Here is a 27914-nt window from a genome sequence, read left to right as displayed (position 1 = left end):
GCCACAAGAGCATCAAGGGAAACCACAAGCTACTTTTAAGCATCTATTATCTCTTGATTCAAATGGCCATCCTAGGCTCGATATGCCATTGTCTTCAATCACCACCTACAGTGGATGCCCAGCCCAGAGCACTAAAATAGGACAACCCTTTAGCCACAGCCCTCCACATGCTTTCCCAGACTCAAGCAATCCAGGGACCTGAAATTTAGCAACAGAGAGTTCTGCATGGAGGTCTTTCCAAAACTAACTGTCTTGATTAGCACCAACCCAGCTGCAAAAATATTTGTCAAGGCTGCATGAATGCCAAATGGGCCCTGCAAGCACACAGGTTTTGTTAAGAGAACCAGAGGTACTTGAAAGGTAGGGTGGGCTTTTCGCTCCCTTGTTCTGGTTTTCTTGGCCTTTCCACCCTCCCCTCTTAAGTTCAAAAGCTGGCAGCAATTTACAACAAATTACTGTGTAGAAGGTATGCATGAGCATACCTATCTACCTATGAGCATGCACACAAGCTAGACAACTCAGTACATTTCTCTTGGGGAAAGAATCCCACTGCAAGGGGCTATGCTCAGTCCTTGTTGGTCAAAATGGGGCATTTGCTAATCACAGTCTTAGGCAAAAGATTACAACCCAGATGTTTCTCCAGAAAGAGCACAGGAACCATTATATTCCAAAAGAGAATCAAGTTTGGAAATGCTTTAATCTCCCTGTCCTGGAGGCCCAGATAGCACCAGCCTGTAGACCAGAGCTCCTCTGTGTACCAACTCTACCTTACCATTGCCCCAGGCAGGGAAAAAGGGATTTTAGGCCTGGTCTTTAGCACTTTAGGACTTTAAAACAAGCACCATTCAGGAAAGCAGCACAAGACAGTTTACCTTGTGATATTGACACCATTCAGGTATGTAATCACCCTACAAACTCCCCTGCAGTTGTGCACCCAAAAGGACAGCTCTCTCAACTTTCCATCATGGGTTCGCCACAGGACTAAGCATGCAAATATTTCTTTACTTCCTCTTCAAGTCCAACAGACAACACTAAGTCATGCTTTTCTCTCTTCTCTGCTCCCATCTATCTGGATGAACCAGCAGCATGGTCTGTGCTGACACATGCAATGCTCAAACTTGTTACACAGAGAAGACACACACTCCATCTCATTAATTCAGGGTTTCTACCTGCTCAGAGAGATGCATTTTGTCAAAGCCCAAGCTTAAGTGACGCAATCTGCAGTAGGAAAGACCACTGACAATACAAAACTCTTTTGCTGGCAAAACCAAATGAAGTGGAGCACAGAAGGACATAAATCCACAGCGTGTCAGAGCAGGATTAAAAACACCACTTGCCTTCCCCACAGGCTTTGTAACCCTCATGAGCCTGAGAGGGATGGATTTCAGCATGTTAAGATCCTAAGAGAATACTGCAAGAAATGGCATGCTGTGGGTGGTTATATGATCTTCTGGTTTACCAAAGTATTTTGCAAATTCCCCCAAACCTTTCATGGCAAATCAATGAAGATTACTATGGCCATCCACACTTTGTTGGGGATTTTCAAGTCTCTCAACCAGCAAATGCAAGCTGTCCACCTGTTAATTTCATGAGCCCTGAAATGAACAAGTAACTCATAGAGAATACAAAACATATAATTTTGTTAGAGCAGTTTGTCAGCTCAGAAAACTCAGAACATAAAGGGCTCAAGGTGTATTTTAATTTCCACTAGAGGTGTCACCCTTGGAGTTTACAAGGTTTATCAACCAACTCAGACCCACACACATCTTGTAGTATCACATTTGCTCAGGTTAGGAGGACCCCACCATAACCAGAAGTTCCAATCTGCAAAAACTTACATTAGCAACAGGAAAAAAAAAAAAGGAAATTACATTTGTGTACTCCTTCTGTAATGCCAGGGAACCTCAAACTCACTGAAGTCCATACTGAGAGAATCCAGAGCCAAAAGATAAGGCCTTTGACTTCTCCTTAGATGCTGCTGCAAAAAGGGAAAAAATTGCAACCCAGAACTTTGCAAACTGGCACCCAACCCTGAAAGAAGTCTCCATGTACTCCTGCTCAATGAGAAAAATGGCAGTGATGGATGCAGACTTAAATAGGGCCTCTGTGATTATTATAAGACCTTTAACATAGCCAAGAGCCTTTTCTGAAAATGCTTCAACCCCTCCATCAGCACAGCATTCTCCTTTTCTGAAGCTATTTCTTGGTCAAGAGAGAAACAAATCATACCTCCAAAGGAAAAAAAGCCCTCTAATCCCCACCTCCTTCCTCCAGGAACTGGTCTGGAGAGGAAAAAGAAATGAAAGAAATGAAAAGAAATAATTTATATTCCAACTGCTTCATGGTTTTCCTGCTAAGTTTTAATAACTTCCTCCAGCTTGTCCACTCAGTATATCATGTTCAGAGTACCCAAATGAAATTTCCAAAAGTTCAGCAGGACTTCTAACTGCGTCGCTTTAAATGGTTCCCTGTCAAGGGCCCATGCCAAAAGCAGGTTAGAGGCTTTCAGATCAAGGATATTTCAATGGGTAGATAGAGATTTAGACACAAAAAACCAAAGCGAGGGAGCACACAATTTTTATATACTGTGGCTACTCAGTATCTATTAAATAAACACTTGGGTGCAATACAGGGCGCAGTTTTTAATATCCTCGCTGTCTTGCTTCTCAGAAGTGTTCATAACATTGCTCATTATACATCTTTGTGGAACAGGCAGACTGGGGTTCTTCACATCTTTGTGAACACGCACATTTCAACAGACCACGAGTCTGCACAGCACAGAGGTGTCAAACGAAGAAAGAAATAGACTGCCTCCCAATGAAGTTCAAATAAGGAAAGCATTTAATTATGCATACTTCTCCAATGCTTTGGAAACTGCTTTTAAAGGAGAGAAAGTGTCATAACTCAAAGGTATTTACTCTAATGAAAAACTACAATTGTTCAGGCTGTTTCCAATATATTCAAATAAAAGAAGATGGGTTGAGATTTTTTTCCCTTCAAGAAGAACACTCAGGAAATTACATCCCATCCAACCCTTCCCTCTCATCTTTTTGTCAGCAAATCCTATAAACCCACAAAATGCCAGGAATTAAATGCTAAGGTTGGCAATCTGTCATTGACATATGTTCCTGCCTTTTTTTTCCCCACCAAGTCATGAGATAAAGCTGCAGTTTCAGCCTTAGCATGGAATTTCTTAGCACCAGTTAGTATTTGGTGGCTTCAATTCTCCCCCTTCCTTCTTCCCCTTTCCCTCTTCTCATCAGTGTGATTTACTCTGCTATCCCACAAGCCAATTTTTCAGGAGTCACAACCCAGCTTCCAGATACTTGGAGGAACTCTGCACAAGAAAGAGCCTGCTCCAAAGCAATACCATCAGCTTTCCAAGCATGACACCAGACAGCCCCATGATACACTGCCACGACAAAATAATTCCTTCCCTTTGGGAAGCCCTCAGCACAAGCTGTCCAAACATTATTTACGACTTCAAGCGTTGCCTTATTTATGGCTGAAGTTCTCCCTGTTCAGAAGAGAGAAAGACTGAGTAACTTATTAGGAATGTTCCTAGGGAATGGGGGAAAGGGGGAAATGAGATCACTCATAACTCCAGAAACATTTACAGCTTTTATGCAAAATTTAAAATTGGAGCATTACCAGAAAAAGGAAAAAAAAAAAAAACCCTAACCCAACCCAAACAACCTTAATCTGGTAGTTTGCCAAACTACAGGTGGGTTTTGTAAGGAGGGAGAGGATTCCAGCTTTCTTGTTTGGAGAAGAAAGGCAAGCATAACTTCTGGGAAGATTAAATACTTGAAGTGGATATATTTACACAATATGTGGGATGTGTGAACAGATGCTACATAGGAGGCCTTTCTCATGACAGCATCTCCAGAACACAAGACAGTTTTTCATTTGGATTCTGTTTGTGTGGTATGGTGGTTTCTTTGCAAGACACAAAAATAATTTTTACAAAGTGTTTTGCAATTGGAAATATTGGCTTCTAAGGCTTTCCAAATGCATCTATTAATAGTTTTTTTGGTAGTTAATAAAAATAATTACTGTTGTCTTCCTACGTGCAGATTCCATTACATTACTGACTGTGTGAATACTGAACTTAAAACCAACACGTGTCCTTTTCAGCAGTGGTAAATACAACTGTTCCTACAGACATCTCTCAGGGTTACAGATGCTCCACACAGCTGCAAACTCAACCCAGACCCTCACCTTCCCAAAACTCTGGCCTGCAATTTTGCTTGCAGCAGAGGTTTTCAAATCAATGGCAGGGAGATTGTTTCTCGTAAAGATGCCTTGGAATAGGAAAGGCATAACAAAGCTCACCTGAGACCAGATGGGCAAAGAAATCAATGGGCAAATTAGGAAGAGCAAACAGGACACACACCACCAGAACTTTCTGTGTTTAGTTGGTGTTTATAAAGCAGGACTCATACCAGTAATGACAAAGGAATGATATCATGATTTGTTTGGGTACAGCTACAGACAGCATCACTTTGTGAAGAGCTGGCAGCTCCCAAATAGCTGACTTCCACAGAGTTCAGTTAAATATAACCCTACTGCCCAAGCCACAAATAAAATCTATTCCATTTAATGTGATTTCAGCTAGATCTGAAGAGTTAACAGCCAAAGAGCTACATATTGATTATGCCACTTCCATTCTGATGAATACAACTTTGAAACAGCACCCTGAATCCAATGTTTTCCTTAATTCCATTAAGTTCCACTACCAAAGGCTTTCTATTTATTTTTTTCATAAAGTATCCTACTCACAGGTGTTCCTCCAGGTTCCAGGTCAACCCGGACATTTACTGGCCTGTACAACAAATACACACAGACAAAAATATCCCCATGCACACACTTATTCTTCCACATATGCTCCCCTTTCAATATCTTTAGGGAAGACTGAATTTGTTTGAGTGGCTCAAGCCCACAAGGAAATTGTGCCTGCTATATTGTTTTCAGGCTGCCAGCTAAACAAGAGTTAATCAAGGCTACTGATGGGAGCACAGTCATTCATGCTGCTTTGTAAGAAAATAGAGAAATTAAAAAGAAAATAAGTGATATGCACATGCATAAATATCATTTACACCAGAGAAAATGCCTGGTTAGATAACCTCTTCTACTTCTAATGCTTCACAGTGATTTAGCTCTCTACCCTGAGGGTTTGTAGGTAGATAGGCAGTCAGTTTTTAACACTCTCCCCTAGCTCATTAAAAATATCAGTCAGGAGGGTCTCTCTCTTCTGAAGCTGAGTGGGGCATGATCCACGTTTAAGAAATCAAAACTACTTCCCACTGAGGTCCACGTGGTGCCTGTCCTTGTGCACAGTTATAACTAACTCTTAAAACTGGAAAGATATTTTCTTCCATCTGTCACTGTAGAAAAGCTGAGAAGGGGAGGGGATATCCCAAGATGGTCACAAATCAGACTGTTATTTGCTCATATCTTTAACTAATCTTATTAAAAAACCCTGTAAGTAACACACTGTTCTTCTGGATACCATAAACTGACTATAGGTATCATGGTCATATGCATATAAGGTTGACCTATGGAAAGGGTAAAAAAGAGAAACACTGAAGAAAACCACACAGCAAATTGACAACTGAGGTCCATGGTGTAACTTTTCAGCTGTAGTAGCAGATTTTGATAAGTGATTTTTTCTTGTACTTGATAGGGCTCCTTAGCGTAACAAGCAGCAAAGGCAAAAACGAAAAATCAAAGAAACCTTTTATTAGGCTCATGAAAACAGCTAAGGGGTAATGGCTCATAAGTAAGTCCTGGCCACTTCTTTTATCAGGCTGTCGGACATGAGATGCCCCGAATGTTTGCTCACTGTTTCCTGTCAGTGGATTTCAGCTCCACCAAATTCAGACCGAGAACCACAATCACGACAAAACAACACAACTACAAGAAAAAACAATCCAGCATACCTCCTCATACTGTCTCATACCCCCTTAGGTATGAGACAGTACCTAGACAGCTGCAGATGAGAAAGCCAACAATCCCACCTCCACACAAAGATGAAAAACCTTCTCCCGGAAGAAGGCTTGAGCCCAAGAGACAACTAAAACCTCCTTTGGGTCTGATGGTGTCCTCTGCACTGCCTGATCAACTTCCAAAGATAAAAGGAGAAAGCAAGCGTGGTAACATTTATTACCTTTTTAATCCAGTTGCAGTATCAATAAAAATCCACCTGCAACATAACTCTTCACAATCACCTTTGCCTGGAGAGCACTACTTCACCTCTCGCAAGGAGGTGCAGAACTTCTCATGCAAACTTTAGTAGCATATTCTAAATTTTTCAGATTTCTTCCTAGAGAAAGATACTTGCTCCAGGAACAGTATGAAGAAGCCAATTTGCGTTTTCTGTTCACTTGGCTGTATTTTCCAGTCCTCCTGCCACATTTGGAGAATGGGCATATGTGGAAGAGAGAAGCTGTGCAGCATCACCATTTTTGACTGGTTCATCAGCCTGACGGCAAGTTGCACAAGTAGAGTTGCCTAAAACGGTGGCATCTAGTTAACAAAAGAAGCCAGGATTTAGTACCAAATTAGTATGAGAGCAGCTAAGCATAACTAATGCTGGGCTCAAGCATAATACTCCTGTCTTCACGAGCCCACTAGCTTCCTTAACCTTTCCATACAAAGAACTGTCAGGAGAGGCACCATCAACACAAACCAAGTGTGTAAATCCTGCAAATCACACGAGCGGGGAAAAACGAGCTGCAAGAAAAATAATGTATAGACATATCATATGTTAACCATTCAAAGTAGGAACAAACCCCAGTAATTACATGTTAGCTAGAAAGGCTGATCTCAAGATGGACCTAATCACCAGCAAGAGATTCACAGGGACCAGATGTCCCAGAACTATGCCTGCCCCCACCATCCTCTCTTTCTTTGCACAGAAAGTAAGTTGGCGTCTTGGGAATACAGAAATAAAAGCACAGCCCTCTTCCACACCAAGCATCTTCCTCCTCTGCTCCACACAGAAAGACTTTCCCTTCAGTGTTTTACCACCAGCAGATCAGTAAAACTATTTCAAAACTATTTTTCCTTCATTTCTTAATTTTTCTCTGAACAAGCTACAGACATGGAACACCACCTACCTGCAGCTGAGAACTATGCTTAATGCAACATTCAAAGCAACCCCAGACAGAGTCCCAAGCAAAACTTTGAAAAAGCTAGGGGGAAGAACTGTGAGCTGTGAGAAAAATCCCTCCTCCCTTTTTAGTCTGATCCAACAAAGCAGAGCAGCACTACTTCCTCCAGAAACATCCCTCAATTCAGCACTTCAAGACCTCAATATTTTGGCCAAATTTTCAGCTCTCTGCTGTGCATACTGCGCTCCCTATAATGCAAGGCCTCAGGTGTATGGAGTAAGTCAAAGCTGAGAGTACAAATAGCAGGGCAAGAGCAACAAGCAATCAATCACTGAATGCAGCTTACTCTTTAACAAGTGTTTTCTCAAAAACAGAAAATTCTGAAACCCACATGGCTTTTAACTTTGGTTTGGCACACAGACAGCAGCTTAGTTTCTGGTCACTTAAGCAACGTGTTCCCAAGATCCAGGCTCGCTCCCAACATCACGTTGTCTCCGTTTCTCAGTTCACACGACTTCAACTCAATAAGCAGCTCCAACCCTCAGCAAATAGATGCCACAGGCTGGGGATTGATCTCAGCTTGCATCCAGCCCCAGGATCCTCTTTGGGGAAATGCCACAAGGAAAGCTGAGTGGGTGTGAGGGAATGGCATACCTGAATTACCAGGATCAACATCTGGCTCATAATTCTGCACCACACATTTGCTTCTTAATGCTTTGATTTAAAAAGTACCTATTTAGGGATCCTTAAAGATTTTAAAGCTTGGGAGGAGGGGAGGGATGGGATGAAATGCTATTTTAAGCATTTTAAGAACTAGCATGCTTCCTCCATAATCATTCTCTCAACTTCAGGGGGACCAGGCTTTAAAGACAAACACAGGTTACTTATAATTCACTAGGAAAGCCCCTAAGAGAAACAATATGAAAAATACATGTTAACTCAGAAATAAAACATTAACTTCTTCTGCACAGGCAGACCAGACACAAACTGCAGGAAAGGGTCCAGCAAGAAGGTGACACCTTCAGTGGCCACAGTTCAGTGAGGATAAGTGAAGATAAGACAAGGAACAGCACAACCTACACAGACCTGTGTACAGTGCCACCGAAAGGCCAACAAAGTCTGTCCTGTGCAGCATTAAGCTTCCCCTGGCCTTTAAAACAACCAAGCATTCATTGTGTGAATTAACATTAGCACTGTTAGAGCTTCTGTCCATGGCCATAAACCAGATTGTGTCTGACCTCAGAAACTGAGCCAGCCTAGGTTTGGCTCCTGCGTGTGTGGAAGAATAAACTGGGATCCTAAGCACCAAAGGCAGAAACTGTTGTTGGTCAACTAATGTATGCTCAACTGTGGGAAGGGTGAGCAGAGTCAAACAGGGAGCTTTTAGCAGCAGACAAAGGCTGGATGAGGAATGCTATGGCAAACACCATTAGTCTCCAGGTCTTTATTACAGCAGTGTCACTCCTTAAGTGCCTGATGTCATTAGAGTTATGCCAGCACCAAACCACCACAAAAAGAAAAGAGATGGGCTCGTAAACTTTGAGTTTCATCTGTGGATTTCTGAGTTTTAGAACTTCTGAGTTTGCCTCACCGTGAAGCTGCCATTTGAGGGAGATAATGCCACAGCTCAACTCCAGGCATGACTTCACAGTCCCTAAGCTGGTCTCTTGTTAAATAAATCACACACAGACTCATGCTGAGTTGCCTCCCTATTTCAGAGCCTAAATTGAGATACCAATTTGCTTAATGTGTAAAAATTAAGCTACTCTGAAATTAATTATAAACATTTGCCTCACTTAGCTGAAATTTATTTGACACAGCAGTCAGGAGTCAGCTTAAAACTCCAGCCTGTCCAGCTAAATTTCTCCAACTTAAGAAGTTAATACCTTGTCATATTACAGGTGACAAGCTTGCCTCATCCCACTTTGCACAGTGTTAATTCCTGATTTTCTTCAGTGCTTTGGCTGGAAACAAAATGTCCTGCATATATGTTTGGTATGAACAGTACCATGCAGAAACCAAACCCAAACAACCTCATATAGAAGAGATGTGATAAGACTTTTCTTATTTTAATATATGTATGTGTTTGAATATATCCACACATACAAAGTAGTTTGCTGGCAGAGCGTTTCATTTTATTTTTGGAAATACTTGGCCTGGCCCCTTATGTACCAGCAACATAAGCTAAAAAATGTTCTTGGAGCTTTCCCTTAGAGAAATAAGATAAGTTTCATTCCTGTATTCCACTGTGTTTCTCCAAATGGGATTACATTGTAGACTTATAAGTCTACAAAACTAGGGATGGAGATTTGTTTTCCCTTTTTGCCTCAGTAGACCTGTTAAATAAGGATAATTCTTTTCTCTCACGTTTTGTCCATCTTGCCAACCTACAGCTATATATTTTTCAAGATAGAAACTGTTTATAACCACGAGGCTCTCACCTTGAACCTCATAGATAAATAAGCACTAGGTGCTCTGCTTGCATTTTGAACTACAAAAAAAACTTCTTATGAAAATTTACAAAGAATTAAAATATTCCACTAAAGGGGAAGGGAAGGGAAGGGAAGGGAAGGGAAGGGAAGGGAAGGGAAGGGAAGGGAAGGGAAGGGAAGGGAAGGGAAGGGAAGGGAAGGGAAGGGAAGGGAAGGGAAGGGAAGGGAAGGGAAGGGAAGGGAAGGGAAGGGAAGGGAAGGGAAGGGAAGGGAAGGGAAGGGAAGGGAAGGGAAGGGAAGGGAAGGGAAGGGAAGGGAAGGGAAGGGAAGGGAAGGGAAGGGAAGGGAAGGGAAGGGAAGGGAAGGGAAGGGAAGGGAAGGGAAGGGAAGGGAAGGGACAGTTCATTGAGGGCTTATCTACAGTGGAAAATAACAGTGTTAGAACATGATGCTTAATGAGTGCCATTAACAGCTGGTGTCATCTGGCACTGTTCCTATAATATTTTTTTTTCCCAATAATACCTACACAGATTTGCCCCAGGCACAGGCCTCCTTCTCCTTCTCTGTAAGGCAACAGCTGGCTGAAATCACAAATGCCCTCTGAGAATAAAATGTTTTAGGACAGCTCAAACAAAACTGACCTAAACATGTTCCCCCAGAAAAAAAAAAAACCATGAAATAATTTAAAAATTTTTTTCCAGACCTAAAGTTTAGCCAAGCTAAAGCAACACCAAGCTAGGAAGAACCTATCCTATGTCTGCAGAAGCACTGTATTTTCAAAAGAGAAGCACTACAGAAAAAAGCAATCAAGCCAACACAGGGTTTACACTCAGCGGCTTATATATACAGAGTATGCAGGGTGGCACCACCTGAAGAGTGACCCATTCTGCCAAGTGCTGGCTTTGGGTATAGGATTTCTGTCTGTTTGCAACCCATAACCATGTGTATCCCATCCTACCTCCTTTCCAACACATCTCCAGTTCAAGATAGAGTGAGTGTGAGGAGAGGGGCAAAGCACAGTCACCCACCTCTGCAACTCTTGTACCATTAAACAAAGTGTGGTTCCAGTGCTATTCTGTGAGAAGCTGTTGAAGACACATAAAAACAGCACAATGTTTCTTGGTTTGTTACCCCCTCCACCCCAGAATTTTGTCTCTAATAAACTAGATAAGGAGTTTCTGTGCAAGCAGTTTTGTTGGAGAAAAAAAAAAATTGTCACTATTCTTATTTTCAAAAACAAGTTTATCCACTCCTAGCAAGTGGCGCAGACAGGTCATGACATAAAACTTCAGCTTGAGGCCCAAAAAAAAAGGTCAGGGAAGGTCTGATACGTGCTGTTCACAAGCACAAGAGCTACAGGATTTCCCTCCTCCTCCAGTGAAACCCTGACTACATTTTCCCATACCTTTTGAGTCAAAATCACTTTCTCCACATAACAGAAAAAAATTCACCCTGAGCAAGGAAAGCCCTGCTACGTGCAGAAGAACAACCACCATGGATGTTTGGGTTACTCAAGACAGGCACGTTTTTCTTTTCCCTGTGGCAAAATTGTTTAAATGCGTATGAAACAGTAGATTGATTGTCGTAGGAAAAAAATTACTGCTCCTTTTTCTTTCCTAGCACTAACTTGAAAGTCATAAAAAAAAATAAATTCAGACTTATGTCCTGATAAACAAAACCGCAGCAGAGCATGGCATAATTTCTCCTCTTTTGCTGCTGCCTAACTCAGCTTTCTTAATTCATGCCATATTTAATCTACATGTAGGAAATCCACATTTGTTTCTAATAAGAGAAGGAAAGTAATGAGATGTCAAGGAACAGTTTCCTTAGGCCAGAGAGACTTCAAAGGTGAGTCTGGCAGCTTGTCCTGCATTTATTGTTTGCGTCAAGCTTAAGATTTTCTAAAGAGCAACTGCCCATTTAAAATAATTATAAGCTGCAACTTAAACCCGAACAGCACATGAACGTATGATAAAACACTTACACCATCATCCAAATTTCAACATCAGCCCTATATCAGAGAACACATAGCTCCAGATGCTGGATTAAAACAATAAGTACAAGCTGAAAATGAGCATATAATTCTTTCAGCTAATGCAGAAGGGTCATGTAGCTTAATGCAAAAGCAACATTAAATGAAACGATGGACTACATTGCCTCAACATATGAGCTGCAACCACAGCCACTTCTGGTGTGCCTATCAGCTGTATCTGTCCTGGAGCAGGAGGCAGAGCCCCCAGTAAAAAAATATTTCCCCTGAGGGATTTTTTTTTTCTTCTCACTATTATTTTTGCCAAACTTCTGAGTTATGGTAGAGTTGGGAAAAACCAGGAATATATCACAAAAAAGAAAGTAAGACACTCTTGCTTATTGCTTATGCCACAGAACTGTACTGCTCACTCATGCTGAGTCTTGCTGCTCCCAAAGGCAGGGCAGAGGCTTGTCCAAGAAGGGGAAGCCCTTAAAATGAGGGCCAGAGCAGCACAGAATAAGCATTAGGATACAAGTTTAATACTAAAAATCAAAATGAAAAGGGCTTACCTCTGCACCAGTAAATGCAACACAAAAAAGCCCTGCAAGGTCCACAATGCACAAGCAACGAGGCAGGCAAAATTATAAAACAGGCAGCCACTCTGTGTATCACAGGCAGCACTGCTAAACACAAAGCACACCTTCTAATTGACTCCATTTTCTAATGTGTGTCTGTGTGCATGTATTTATGAACACATACACACTTCACTGTTTATCATCTCTCAGCACACACTCTGAGTCAGCAGATAGAAGGAAATATGTTTGAGCGGTGTTTAAAATGACACCCTTTACAAATGAAACCATCTAAATCCGGTGTTAGAGAATTAATGAGCTTCTCATGTAAATCACACATAATTTACAGTGGAATTTGTTCTCGTGCCAACAGCCACTTGCACTGCATAATAATGAAGGCAGGGCTTCAGAGACACATGAAGCTCCCCGCAGCCTATTTGTGTCCTGCCTCTGCTTTTCCCTGAGCAACCAGAACACCATAAACCCTTTCAAAGTGCAATAATATGAGGCTTCAAATAACACAGTCTTCATCTTTCATTCCTCCTTTTCACTTCTGGCTGAGAAACATTGCCACCACCAGGAACACTCATTTTAAGAACTATTAATTCACATTTAGTAACATTTTAAGTTTGAGCATAACCTAGTTTTGGGTTAAATACCTGAGACAAACATTAAGCCTTTGTAACACCACATAAGATACTACCTGTGTTTTTAGGCAAAAAGAAGAGCAGTGACAGCATCAAGGAGTGGAGAGGATCAGAGAGGACCCCTGCACACCACTAAAGAGATGTAGCCATTGGACATGGACTCAGTGCTATATTGCAAACACAACGATTTAATTTGACCTAAATCCCATTTCTGTTGATCAAGAAAGCCTCAAAGACCTCACAAAACCAGCCCTGAAAAAGCCCATTCCTCTTTTTGCTGATAAGAGTTATCAATCATTAAACCCCTGACTCACGTACCATCACCTCCAGAAGCCCTCTCTCGCTGTGATCACCCATCAGGAGCACCCCAACAAGCTGTTGCAAAGCAAGATCCCCTCCAGCATCCAACACAGGAGGCACCTGAGAGGAGAAGAGGTAAATACCTCCTCCTCAGGCTCAGCTGAGGTCACAGCTGAGAGCCATAATGCCTCATTCCCAAGGAACGAGGCAGGGCTGGGGGTCCAAATTCAGCACTGATGGGTAGTGAAACTTCCTCACTATCAGCCTGAAGCTGTGGCACCAAAGCAAAACAACTTCTTGGTCCCTGCCCTTTTCCTTCTTTTTTTTTGAGGACTCATGTGCTGTGTGGGTTCGAGGGGTGCTTGGAGACCCAGCATGGTTCCCAAGACGAGGAATGAAAGCAGCACTGAGGGGCATGCATGGAAACACCTCATTGTCCTTCCCTCCCGAACCCACAGATACAAACCTGCTTCTGGGTAACCTCCACTGCCTCTTCTACATGTATTTACAAGGGCTCCCCTGCCTGTTCCTTTCTGTTATTACAAAGCATTCATACCTGATGCCCGGGCAATACAAAAAGACCTCTCCCTATCCTTTCCCACCCCTCTGCCCAGCAGCCACACAGAAGAGCTCATTAGTAACACCACTCTTCCCCCAAGCCCTGGCAAAGGGTGTCCATGATATAAAACCTGGAGGGATCACACTGTCACATTGTGTGAGGCTGTGCAGGATGAAGCAATAAAAGTGGGAATTTTTTTTCAAAACAAAGGAAACATTCTGCTTGAGGATGCTGATGGCTCCCAGTGGCAGCAACCATTGTCGTTGACAGAGGTAAAAGAGCAGCAGGTTGGTAAATATGCCTGGTAGTATAGCTTCTGTATCTGGGGTGTCAACAGTCCAGTCCCAGAAGCCAAAAGAGCATTCTCAGGTGGTGCAAATTCCCCCTGACTTGTGGTTTTGCTGCTGAAGGTCCCACTCTCAAGTGTTGCTTGAGGCATTTATTACGATTGGACAAGGCAACTGGTTTTAGTGGTGTTGTATGTGGAGTTCTCCACCCTTCTCCCTTTGCTGCTAATGGCATTGCCTGTCCAATCCCATCCAATTGTCTTTGCTCTTTTGAGATTTCTGTGCCTCCTTTTCTCATTCCAAGACTTCTCTGCCATCCTGATTGGTCAATAACTTTCATTAGTATCAGTCATTAAACATCCAGCTCTGAAATAAGACCATGTGTCCAGTGAAATAAAACTCAATGTAGGGAGTACAAAGTATGTCTTAGGGACATAATGACAATGTGCCCCCACCTTCAAGTGGAATCAAGATTTTACCTGAAGTCCCTGCTTCTCAGCATAATTATTCAAATAAATGAGCATTTCTTATTTCACTATTGGTTTGAAAATCTGATGTCCAACAGATGTGAGGCTACACCTCTTCTGTCACCACCTTCTCTACTGCTTTGTTTTTCTCAATGAGTTGGCCCAGCAAAACCCCTGGAGGTTTACAGTGGTGAACTCCACTCTGTGAGAGTGCAGACACGATGTTCTGTGCCTCATTTTTCACAGCAAATTTGGCACAAGTAAAAGTACACCTGAAATTTCACTTCCATCAAGCTGAAGTGCATCAACATCAAAGCTTGTGCCAAGCCCTCCTGGAAATCCTACCAGCCTATCCCTGCTGAACAGCAACTGAACAAACTTCTTCCAGCCACCACAGAGATCTGGGATTTTCTTCCTGTTATTTCATAAAGGTATCACACAGGCTGAAAGCAAAATGTCCAGGCAGCACCCCCACCAGAGCATGAAGTGAGTCCCGTGCTCATCTGAAATACTCATTAAATAAAACCATACTAATAATGGCCTCTTTGTCCATGGGTGGCGAGGAAATAATGAGTTAAAGCTCTAAGTAGCCCTGACTTCTCAATTGCTTATTTCAGTGGTCATTAATTGGTCATTACTGGTGGAGACAGAGACCCCTAATGCACCCCTGTAATGCAACATTGGCTGCACATCTCCACACTGTCCTACCCTTACGAGGGATTCATGGCAGACAATAAAAGTGTAATCTCATGCCATATATTCACAGATATCCCCCCCATAAAATAAAACTAAATAGGAAGGTAATCCCTGTGAAATGGCACTCCATGAATAGAGCTGGTAAAGGTGGAACAAGCATCCCTTTCCCTCCTTCTCTTTGCAGCCTTTCCTCAGTACCCATCCACTCTTCATTACACATAAGTAAAATTAATTCCTGCTCTTGTATTCCTACTAATGAAGCTTCTCAGAGCAGCCCAGAATTACAAACATTTACATAATGGCTTAATTTTTAGAATCAATTAGGAATTTTTAAGGAGTCTTTCCACCGCCAAAGCTCTGCACCAAGACAGGTGCTTCACACACCTCCCTTGCAATTGCAAGCGAACTTCCTTTGACTTGCAGAAGGCAGGCAACACTCATTTGGCTTTAAAATCCATCAAATTGCAAATAAAATGACTGCATAAGCAAATTCATTACCTTGAAGGATCAGCAGAAGTTTCACCAAATTTAAACCAAATTTGGGGGGGGAAAAAACAACTGTCCTGAAAGAAAACTCACACAAAACAGCCCACCCCACAGCAATAGTGAAGTTTGTTTAAAATGAAAAGCAGTTTTTGCCTCCCCCAGATTTTGCAATGCAACCTTTTTTTACATGTTTCCTAAGGAAGCCAGAGCAATGCAACCACCCTTTTTTGGGTCTCTTCTAATTGCCTTCACTCCCTCTCCTATGCCTCTGAACCCAGTGGCTCTTTTCAATCATATTTGAAAGAAGGACAGAAAGATAAATTGGTTTTCTTTATGATTTGTGGACACTGGCAGCTGGACAGAGGAAGAGGTGCCAATCAGACTGCTGCCTAGGGAAAAGCCAGATAAAATTTAGCTGTTGGACACAACTTGAAAGTGGATGGGTGACTAACTACTAGAAGCAAGTGAAAAAAAATTAAAAGCTAATGTTTCACCAGAAAATGCAAACAACAGAGTTAAACAGAACAGGAGCCACGATACACTGCACACAAGGTCTCATCTTAAAATCAGCCCGAGTGCCATAACCCAACTCATAAACCAGGTTCCATGCAGCTCCAAGTAAGGCTGCTCTGTGCTGGGGAGCCTGGCCATGCAGCCCTCTCTCCTTCCAGGAAGGTTTTATTACAAAAACATTTACCAGTATACAAGAAGCAATGAGAGGACATTTTTCTTTCCCTCCCTGCTTCTGCTCCCATTTTATCTTTCCCCTTCTACTCCCCAGGGACACTGCTAGCCTCCTCACTGTGGTCCTGCTTACACTCTGCTGTGATTCAGCTTTGAGTGTCGTTCCAGCAGGTTACTGAAGCTCACTAAAAGCCAGGGGTGCACCTGGAATCCCTAAGGCTGTGCTATACCTACACACATTTTCCTTGCTGTACCCAAGAAGGGGTTTTTTTATGGAGCTCACAGCTCCGTAAAATGTTTGAGCCCTTCCTTTCCAAGGACTCACGTTTTGGTTACTGCAACATCCTCTCCTGTGGCCTTGCAGAAAATCATCCTGACACATTTGTTTTCTTTCAAAACGCTGCCATGAAGATCCTTTCTGCACCTTGTTGCTTTGACCACATCCCACTTCAGTGTTTTTCTTTTGTGGTTACCTCTGTTTCACATATCCAGAATAAACGCTGTGCTTTGAGCTGCAGGGTTTTTTCATGGCTTACCTCCAACTTGAACATCACCTCTCCTGCTACCAAGATGTACTTCTACTCTGCCATGGCACTTTTCCCCCTGAATTTGTATATCTGAAAACCAAACAAACATGTTCTCTCTTACACTGGCATGCAGAGAAGAGACACGCTCATTGCTGGAAAACTCCCTCTGGTCGTTCCCTAAACCCCTCCCCTTGTTGCAATGCCAGAGATAGACCACACATCTGTTTTTAGAGGGTCTCAAAAACCCCTCCTGGCCTTGTAAGTGTCACTAAAATCAACCCATGCACCTCCACTTGCATTTATTTGGTGGATTTTTCAATAGACTCTGCTTTCTGGCATGCTAGATCACTGTCCCACAGCCTCCCTACACCCCGTCTATGGCACCTTACACTGAGGGGGCTCTGGGGCAGCTGTCCCTCTCTGCTCTGCAGTCATGAAGCACAGAGCACATCTGGTTCTGATCCATGTCTGGGCTTCCCAGATGTTACAGGAACTGGATAATATTTGAATAATAACAATAACATGCCCTGCTGTTTGTTTTACAGCACCTTTGTGGTCATCAGCATGTCTTATGTGTTACTTCAATTTGGTCCTTGCTGTCTCTATGTAGCAGTCTTGCAAGAGTCCTAGAAAGCTTGATTTCCCTTAAAATCATTGAGAATCCAGGGGAAAAACTTGAGAGCTGGTTGGCATTTTTAGCAGCTCTCCTCCAACAGTTTTATATCCTTGCTCTCTCTTCCAGCTGGCTCACCTCCTGCCCTGTTTATTTTCAGCAGAAGGAGCCCAAATTAATGGAAAACAGAGAGGTTTCTGGTTTTCATCAAAATCCACAGAGTTCTGACCAGCATGGACAGGAGAAACCACTTGACAAGGGGTTTGCAGGACAGAAAAGCAAAGTCACAGGGATGTTTGCAGGAGTGAGCCCGTGAGACTGAAGTGCTGCTTCAGCAAGGGCAGCATCCCTGCATCCTCAGGGAGCAAGCACCCCAAGGAGATGAAAACTGATTTTATGTACTTCTGAGTTCCTCAGGCTCCTTTGAAAGCAATATAAGGAAGTAATTTTGGAAAAAAAAATGGAAAAAAAACCACAGACAGTTAGACATTAAGATTATTTTCTCTCTGCACACTGTATATCTTGATGAGCTATTTGGCATTCCAAGCCTTGTGTCTGCAAAGAGAATAAAGGAAGACAAAATGTTCTGCAAATGCAAATATACAACTCTACATTAAGCTGAGTATCTCCTGATATCTCTATATAAAATGAAAGCAGTGCTTAAATTCTAGTTCTGGAGTACCTGAACTATACAGAGGAAAAGCAGTTCTTAAAAAGATCTATTATTGAGCAGTCTGCAGGATGACACATCTGCTTGTTAATATACAGTAGGTTGGGAAGGCTGTGGCTGTGAGTGATGGATTTTGAAGTACTGCCTATGTACATCAAATCAGATCGCTTTTTATCAAATGAAAAACAGAGGTCTGGGAAACTGAGAGCAGGAGAGAGAAGTTTTCACAACAAAAATACAAGAGTACTAATTATTAGCTTCCACTGTTTCTGCAGACAAAAGGGCAATCACTTTAATTCTTCTGCATCTTGGCAAGCCTCTTATTTCTTAACTCTAACAATTAGCGTGCCAAACGAATGTGAACCAGGATGCAATTACTGAAGAGCCAGGGAGGGGAGGGGGAGACAGGGGCAGAATGTCTGCATGCTCAAATGATTTCACTTTAAGGAACATCTCAGTGAAACCAGCTCAGGCACACTATTAACAGAAGTAAAACACCATGGAAGAGATGTGAATCTAGGCCCTCCACTCCCTTTCCTGTATGTGCTGTGCGTGAAAGAGAACTAGTCCTACATCCCTACCAAGGATTTCATGTTTGCCACTGCTGTCACTGTTGAGAGGAACCAATAAAAAACAAATGTTTCTTCTTTCTTTCCAGCTGACATCTATTTAAGACATACATGCATCTCATGTCACCAGCATCCTCAAATCTTAACAATTGGTTTCCACAGCTTTCCTTTTTTAAATCAAAAATCAGATATGTGTGAGTTCTTCATTATCTTGCAGCTGCATAAGCTTCCAGCCATGAGAAAAATACCATTTTTACTGAAAGAAATAAATAAGTTCTGCTAGCAGGTTAATATTCCTATAATTTTAAAAATGTTTCACAGGAGGGAAAATAAAATCTAAAATCAATTTTCAGAAAGTAAGATGAAATCCATATACTCAGTGGTTTTGTATCCAACTTCCTTTTCCCAATATTAATGTTTCCCATACAAACTCTTACAAATGGACCCCTTTAGCCTCTGAAGGGGAGGGATGGGGCAGGATATTCACAGCAGCACAAGGCAGTCAGAAACAGAGGACAACCTGGAAGGAAGGAAGACTTCAGGATGAATAAATTTGTGACTCTGTATACACACAGTTCACATGGTGATTTTTAACCTGTTTCAGCCTGCAAAAAATTAAAAAAAAAAATGTTCCAGTCAAGCTCATGTAGTTTGCTGTTACTGCAGAGGCCCTCAATGACCTTATGGCCATAGAGATCAGCCAGGTCAGAGAGGTGGGGGTGTGTAAATTTGCAGTTGGGTCAGGTTTGCTCACAGAGGGGGCAGTGGTTTGTTGGCAGCTGCTCAGGGTGGACAAACCTTTAGCTTGGGGTGTAAGGGTAATTTTGCACTTAATTCCCTTTTCTAGTACAGCACATACATATACATTACCCCCATAAGCATGTGCATGGTTATATAAGCCTTCACAACCAAAACACTCGACTCCACATCCGTCTTTCCCTGGGGAGCAGATGAAAGAGCATGTACAGATGTGCACCGCTGGAAGCTATTTGGAAACTGCAGCAATAAGGGTGATACCAAGAAACGACTGAGGAGAGAAAAACAAAACTACACGAAACCAAGGCCAAGCGGTGTGTCCACCTGACCCAGTCAGATTGATCAAACAGATTTGCTTTTAGTTAAAAACGACCTTAACGGGGCTGCTATCAGTCCATACATGTGGACACATAATACACATTTTTATAGTGAAAACACATAAGGAAGAAAAAACATGAGAAGGTTCCTCCAGAAATCCTAACTGTGAACTTCCCAGCACAGCAGCAGCTAAGCCCCTGCCTTAATCATGCATGTGTTTTGCATTATTTTTTATTGACTTTTCAAACTCATAAAATGAGAAAATAAAAGAAAATCTCGGTGACTAGTCACACAACCAATCTTTCTGGTCCTATAATCCCACAGACCTCTACAGCACAGTTTTATTTTAAACACCTGGGTAATCCTGTTGAAGTCAGGGAGATTACTCATGGACGTGAAGTCAAAGCCGTGACTCACCGGGTGTCCCTACCGACGGATAAGGCCCGATTCCCACGGAGACCCTCTTGAAACACACAGCTGTAATGGCAATGTTTTCTACACATTTCTTCGAGGGGAAAGCTAAAATAAGAAGCGATGCAAGCATGAGACGCATCGGCTGCTCATCTCAAGTCTGTGGAAAATCAGAAGTATCTCAAAGGCGACTGGGGAGCCAGGGATGGGATGAAATGTTAATGCAACCCTTGCCTGACCCACAGTCACAGTGTAGCAGCTAAAGCCATAGTGGATTCTAGCAAAAATGAATATAACCTGCAGCATCTTTATAGAGACTGGGCAAAATACAGGAAGGTCACCAACTAAGTAAACATCAAACGAAGGATTATCTTCATTTATAAAGAAGCAGGACCAGGAGGAAACCAGGCCAGGCAATTTCCATCTCCATTGAGGTGGGATCATAGCTACCTGTTTGAGCTGAAGGAAATCGACTCCTTCAATAAGAATTCTGCTTAAGGTCAGTAAATATCAGTCTGATGCCCCGGAAGAGACACATATTTCACAGATACCTTTTTTCTTTTTCCTTTTTCCTATTGCTGATCTACAATTCAAGTGTGGACCACTTCCAGCCGTGATTGTTGTTTAAAGTCACACAAACCCAGGTCTAATATTTCAAGCATCCAGGTTTGGGTTCTTTAATTGCAACTTTCTGTGACTTCATGATTTATTCATCTCAGGATGCACTCAAAAGTCTAGCGTATCGCTGACGTGTCCGCGCAGCATACTGTTAGCTTTAAAATTTCATAAACCACCATGTACTTGACAAGTTGAGAAGTTAACAAGGGTTATAAGGCAAGGGAAAAAAAGCATGCTGAGCTCTGATCAGCTCAGTTCCCAGAACTCCAGGCTTTTCAGAACACAGCACACAGCTTGGTATTAAAAAGGGAGACTCTATTACAATATTGTCTTTATGGCCCACATTTCCCCATTCCTCAGCTGAGCTAAAATACATGTCTCCTCTTTAATGAAAGCCATACTTACTTCATACACACTGGCTGTAAACTATCAAACACGGTCTCTGTCTAACGCATAAATTAATTCTTGCTCGCAGCTTTTTTTAAAGACCTTGGAAAAGAAAACAGCTTGTGAGGCCACTCACTCCTACATGGCCACATGAGCAGTTAGGAGACACCAAAACCTGCCCTTCACCCCCCAGCGAATCAGTGGCCACATCCACACTGGGTTCAGAGTGCTCTGGGGAAAGACAGGAGAAACCCTGCACATTTGGAAATGAGAGACGTCTTAGTCCAAATGACTATGCAAGATGTCTTGTTTAAAAGAAGCCTCTTTCCAGAAAAGAAATGCCAGCAAGTTCATCCTGAGAAGATTTCTATGAGACTAAATTAAAGTTCTCAGCCTACAATTAGCAGAAAAGTATTACAGGCAGACACAATGTTAGAACAAAAATAAATATATAAATATGACTTATACCTTAATGCATAATACCTTACCAACATCATAGGCATCAAGTTGTACCCTAGATGGACCCAGAGACTTTTTTTTACATCTGCTGAATTACCCCATCAGTTTTTGTGTGCTCCCCCTGATGCGTGGGACTTCTGCTATTCACAAAGCAAGTCTGTTCTGATGAGCAGGCAGTAAAATGAAAAATACAAAGGAAACGTCTTTTCATCTCACCAGTGATGGTGCAGCTCCCTCACACATGCCTGGGCTCAGCGTCAGCTACCACAGGTCTCCCTCAGAGATGACAGGGCATTGGCCATACACATGAACCACCATGAGAAGGTTTAGAGGATGACAAAACTGCCTTTCAACCGGTTTTCAAGTCTATAAACAGCACTTTCAGAGCAGCTTACATTTCTGTTGTCCTGTGAATGGATTTCTTCAATGGGAAAGCAACAACAGTCATTCACTTTCATCCCAAACAAAACAAAAGGACCACAGCTAAACCAGAAACCGTGTGTGTACGCCACCAGAATATTTGATTACCACTTCTGAAAATATACCTGCATAGCATGAAAAATCTCCCAGCGGACCACGCTGCACTGTGTTTTTATTTTACAAATGCAAATTGAATTTAAGGAGCTTTTGCAAAGCATGTTTTGTTAAGAAAATCGGCCAGCAATGTGATGTAGCCCTGCCTCTGTTTTGCCTACATTAGCAAGGACAGGCTCCAATCTGCAGGATGGGGCAGGGGGCAACAAACAGGCAGGCAGTGATTTGGTTTCTGCACCAAACTCAGAAATTAGGCAGGCCAGGGAGAAATTTCAAGCTCACTTAGTGAACACTAAGCTTATAAGAAAACACATATTATTACAAAATGGGCTGCAGTGGACTCTCCTTGAAAAGCAATGCCTCAAACTCAAACAGAAGTATAATTTAATAAAATGCAGCGAGATTCAAGTGAATAATAAAACATGCTGTGTTGAGAAGACTAAATGAAATTGCTTCTTCTTGTCCATTATACGTTTATTTTTGATTAGGGAAACAAAAGCTGGGAATCAAAATGTCAGGCTTTTTCATCCCCAATGGGTTCCTATGGATACTGAAAAGGGAGAAAAAGCCTTGATTCTGGCACAGATAATTAGCATAACTTCAGAGTGAAAAATAGGTAGAGCCATTAGCAGCAGTCACACAGCTCACACATGGATGCAGACTTCTGCAAAGACCCTTTAATAAAGAGGGAAATCTTATCCCTAACTTGATTTCTAAAATGAGTACATAAAAACACATTTATTTCATGCACTTTCCATGACACTTCCTTACTTTCCAGAAAATTATATGGACTGGCTGTCTTTTCTTACATGTTAAAATATACACCACACCCCACGCTGGCTCTTGTTTCTTACACACTACATTTTGAAACACGGAGTGGAAACCTCCTCGGGCAGAGAGGGTAAAGGAAATGTATGACTCAATAAAGCTAACTGGCATTACATGCAATATTCTCCTTGTGCTATGTTCCCCAAACTCTTACCCTCATTCTGCTGAGGCCTTTAAAGCTGTTAAGTTGGGTTTCTTGTAATTTCTGTCCCCACGCTTCTCCATCAAGAAAGAAAAGGCTGATTAAAAATCGCTGATCCTTCCTGAAACAATACTCACTTGCATCTGCCCAAGTGTTTCAGCAAGCAAGCCTGCTGTCATGAGCACTCTCTCCATAAATCTGTCATCCCTGGTCCACTCCCTCCAAGAGCCATTTGCATGGAAAAATAAAGCCACATCACTGGATTACTCTTTTAATTACTCTTATTTGGATGTCAGTGACACCCACAAGGCCAAAACCCCAGCTTTGTTGAGTATTTCTTCAGGCATCCCCATGTGAAGTTCAACAAAGTAGGACAGCCTGTTTATCCTCTCCCAAGCCAGAATGTGACTGTGTTGGTGGTGGTGTTGTTTAAGGACAAAACATGCCATTAGATCAGTCCCTGAACTGTCAGTACAACTGTCTTTCACTAGGACTACCATAGCCTATATGGATAAGATGATTAATCCCTCCAATTCTACCAGCCATTATTTCTAATTAAAAACCAACCCATAAATACCTATTTTATCACTAGGACTGTGTGGTAAATAAATTCAAGTGGTCAGTAAAACACTCACAAAGGAAATTACATTTAAAAAATGACTTTTCATTTCCAAGTGTATCTTCCTAATTAAAATGGCTGTTTCCCATACATATCCCAGCAGCACAGTCTGCAATAATTTAAAGAGTCTTTGAAAGCACAATTCTCAACAAACCCATTAAAATGACTTCTTACCATCATCTGTTCAATGGAAACTAGAGTATTTTAATATTATACCACACTTCTCAATATTGACACTATACTGTTACTCTGTCTCCCAGCCAGGCGGTGAAGAATTAAAGCACGAGCAAAAGGAGAAACATGCAAAATGTGCAACTTCCTAAACAGGCAACTTCATACATTCAGATTAATTACCCTCTGTTGCTGATGACAGATGCAAGTCTGTATGGGTAATTATATCAAACCTTCCTTCCAGGAACATCTCAAACCTAAGGGGTTCTTGGGGCACCTTGGGGCTTTCCTGGTAAGGAAAAAACCCCTTTTACGAAAAGTGCAAAGAAGCTGCTTAAAAGGAACCCTCCCAGGGTAGGACTGCCAGGCCAAGACACTGTGTGTGGTCGGCACGAAAATGCAGATGCTAATACCCTTCTAATCATCAAATCTAGCACAGACTTAACTTACTCTATATACAAGGAGCTGTCACACAAACTCCTCTGCCTTAGGAGCCCCAAATGGACACTCTCCACAGAAAGCAGAGCAAAGTCCTCCAATCCTTATGGAGCATGTGGCAAAAGAAATGCAGCCCTGCTCCTTGGTACAGCCTCAGCGACCAGGGCAGAAAACAGGACCCAGAATCTGAGGGGTGTTTTTCACGTTTGAGTTTCCAGAGGAAGGAGCAGAAGGACAGTGCTGGGCACGGGCAATGTTTACATTGCAAAGGAAGGAAGGAGGAACGGTTCAACTGAGACATGAAGAAAGGCAAATGCTGCAAGCAAAGCACAAGCTGAACTACCATCTATAAATATTTGAATTATTCTATGCAATATTTCAGAACATAACAAACAGCACTGGGATTTATATTAAAATGATCCCTCTCTGTTGTTCCTGTATGTGTATATGAATCATACATATTCTTCTTTAGATGCACTGCATATAAAATTATAGAACATATAAAAAGCTAAGGACCAGAGTTTCAAAAGCACTCAGCACACATTTAGATATTCACTGTCAGCAGAGACTGCTGGAGAAATCAGCTGACTTTTCTTTGAGGGCAGCAAGGATGGCAGAAACCACCACCATGCTCTTGAATTTTGCTGATACACAGCCTGGATGTGAAGACTTTTCCAAAACAAGGCCACTGTACTTATACTCTCAAGTGTGTGCTAAATGCACTTGAGAAAACCTGACCCTAAATGGCCAATTTTACCTATGCTGATTCTGCTAAAAATCACAACAAAGGCATAACTTAACATCTAGCCCAACTACAGCACATTTGAAACATTTATAATGTGCCATATGTATTACTAGTTATTTATTTTTTAATATAAACACTTAAAAAATTAATTACACGCTCTGTCAGAGCTGTCTAATACATAGGCAATCTCAACTATAAAACACTGCTGTGCTCTTTTCTATAACCACCCCCACACCTTTTGAAATTACCTTCAGATGTTTGTTAAGGGACATTAATGCTTCTGAAATCTAGCAAGAGGTAAAGTGTTGCACTCAGCTCAGTGCCATGTATATAATTCCTGGATCATTAACTGGCAGCCACTAATTTTATCCTTAAACGACAACACAATTTTATGGGACTTTTCCAGAGACCAATTATTGTAACTCTTACCACTTTGGGAGGACACAAAAAACCCTCAACTGCATCAAACCAGTCTATCCTGAACTACAATTCTTCAGCTCACATGGTTTTATAAGGCTTTAAGTGTGCTGCTGTGGGGGTTTACAGCATGATTCTCCAACTGCCTGGATGGACACACAGCAAGAACAACTCTGGTAAACTTGCCCTCAGCACCACTTCCACTGAGATGCAAAGATCTCCTCAGGACTAACAAGCAGCCAAATGCTGGAGTGTATTGCATAAAGCTGCACTGGACAACAGGGCACGGGAAGGCTGGCTTGGATATATAGCTGTATGCACTGAAAAAGGAAGATACAAATGTGAATATAAGTAAAACTTAACAGATGACCTTTCTAGCTCGGGATCTGTCGAAAATGATCTCTACACCTTGGAAATTATGCAGGAGGAAATGAAGACAATGAATTTAGAGAGAGGTGTTTTCCCTATTTCATTAACTGCAGGGTGATTACCAATCAGTTGTGAAAGTTATTAAAGCAATTTGTAACTTTAGGCATCTAATGGCATTTATGCAGGAGGGAACTGGCAATCAACGCTACCTAATTCAGCTTGAGGTGTTTCTGTTTTTTAATATATCATAAGCAAATTATGGCTGTGCCTCTAACAATATGCCACATCTGAATCTGGCTCTTAGTTTGCACTGTTAATTTCCACACTTTAATCTGAACTGACAACCAAGGATGGCATAAGACTGTTTCTCACCCTCCTTGCCTCCCTTTTTTGACATATAGTCAAGAAACTGCTCGACACCCTATTTTCCTCTAGAATAAATAAAATTCCTCCTGAATATGCAAAACTCCTTCTAAAGAAATAGAGACCTGTTTAAAATATTTTAATCCTACTCAAGTGGGACTCCTTAATTCCCTCACTTGGAACAAGATGCAATAGAAATAAACCTGCATTAAAGCCAGATGAAGGGCTGCTGTAACAAACACACATTCTTTCTTCCACAACCAAGTCAATGAGACCTCATCACCCAGATCTTCCCTTACCTACCTTTTACCCAGTCCAGAGAGACTTTTCCTCATCATCAACCTGATGAGTTACTGAAGTTCATTGAAAATAAAAGCACAACCAGCCAAACAGAGACACCTTTTACAAAATCACAGCTAATTAATGTAGCAAACACAAAATGCTTATAGAAATCAGTTACCCATTAATGGCTTTTTTGTTGTCATTTTTAAAATCCGGAATAATTCTGAAAAAAACCCAAATGAAATAAACACCACATAGCTCTGCCTATTTGGTTCATAATTGTTCATTTTGTCCTACAAGACTATGGGCTGGTATGCTCTCAGTTGAAGCCCTTTTGCTAAGAAATAACTGAAATCTCAATTGTCTGACATTTAAATATAATATTGACTTTTGAATTGCTATTTTAATGGTGTGTCTAAGCAGCATGCATACAAATGTGCTATGCAGAAATAAATTTATATATTTCCACCGCAGAAAAAAAAAACCAAAAACAAACCTCAACAAAAAAACGCCTATGCCATAAGACTATTTTGACTGCAGTAATCCTGTAATTTTCTTCTCCACCTTTTAAGATTTTTTTTTTTTCCTTCCAGGTGTGACAGTAAATCTGTCTTTCTCTCTTCACTTTTACAGACTCCAGCCTATGGGCATTTGCTGAGGTATGTATTTTAATTTCTGACACCAAATACTGCTGCATTTTTGAGAAAGGTTTTGGGAAAGAGTCAAGCAGTTCTGCATGTCTCTGCATCCTCACAGACATGACACAGGTACTCAAATAGAAATGAAAACATCATAATTTTTTTTTTTGTTTTATTGACTTGCCACCAAGCAGCTCTTGATACAAACAGGGAGATCTGCTGCCTCTTGATATATCTGTAAAAAGGTATCCCCTTTGTATAGTGGTTTTTGTGATTTAAAACCTGAGACCTTCAAACCTTCCCTCTTTAAAGTCAGCAGGTTTAGGGGTCCAATCTAAAACCCAGGTGCAGTTAGTGCCTGCAAGATGTTGGTTAGGGCCAGGGTCTGCAGGACCATTTCTCTGCATAGGAGAGACTGAAAAATCATCCTTGTGTTCCGGCATTCTCCAGGCTCTGCCACCTCTCCGTGCTGAGAAAGGATGAGCACAATTTTTCCCTTTAAGAGTTTTCATTCTAGATCCACCAAAAAAATGCAGTTTTACTGCGGGAACCAGAGAAGAAGGTATGGTGGGGCAGATAGCAAGTTGATTTGAAAATGACTGAGAAAGGCTTTTTCTCCCTACTTATAACTCAAGACTTACTGAAGTTTAAAATTTGAAATGTTCAGGTTGGCTAATCCCCTCTGGGGCTTTGCATTACTAGTAAAAGTTACGACAGCAAAAAGACCTGGATTAGAAGTGGTTACAAACTTCAGCTTTCTGGGAGATAAAATGGATGGGACAGCACACAGGGGAAAGAAGTTTCAAAAAATTCCAGTTTTAAT

At 41.7% G+C, this 27914-nt stretch overlaps 1 protein-coding gene across 23 annotated transcripts in view; it reads right to left on the bottom strand.

Moving 5' to 3' along the window:
• The window catches only part of ADGRL3 (adhesion G protein-coupled receptor L3), a 492473-nt gene that overhangs the window by 353730 nt on the left and 110829 nt on the right, over positions 1-27914 (bottom strand). For 6 of the 23 annotated variants that reach the window (XM_069013011.1, XM_069012989.1, XM_069013008.1 and 3 more), the window contains exon 1: positions 13057-13140. The exons of 13 other annotated variants lie outside the window; for them this stretch is intronic. The gene's annotated coding sequence lies outside the window, so the exon portion shown is untranslated. Of the gene's footprint in view, positions 1-12794; positions 12895-13056; positions 13141-16753; positions 16835-27914 lie in introns of those variants that run through there. 4 more of the 23 variants (XM_069012991.1, XM_069013007.1, XM_069013004.1 and 1 more) reach the window with 4 other exon arrangements.

This window comes from Aphelocoma coerulescens, chromosome 4, assembly GCF_041296385.1.
Source record: "Aphelocoma coerulescens isolate FSJ_1873_10779 chromosome 4, UR_Acoe_1.0, whole genome shotgun sequence".
Classification (NCBI taxonomy): Eukaryota; Metazoa; Chordata; class Aves; order Passeriformes; family Corvidae; genus Aphelocoma; species Aphelocoma coerulescens.
The sequence above is the reverse complement of the archived record's forward strand: the minus strand, read 5'-3'. Positions and strand labels throughout refer to the sequence as shown.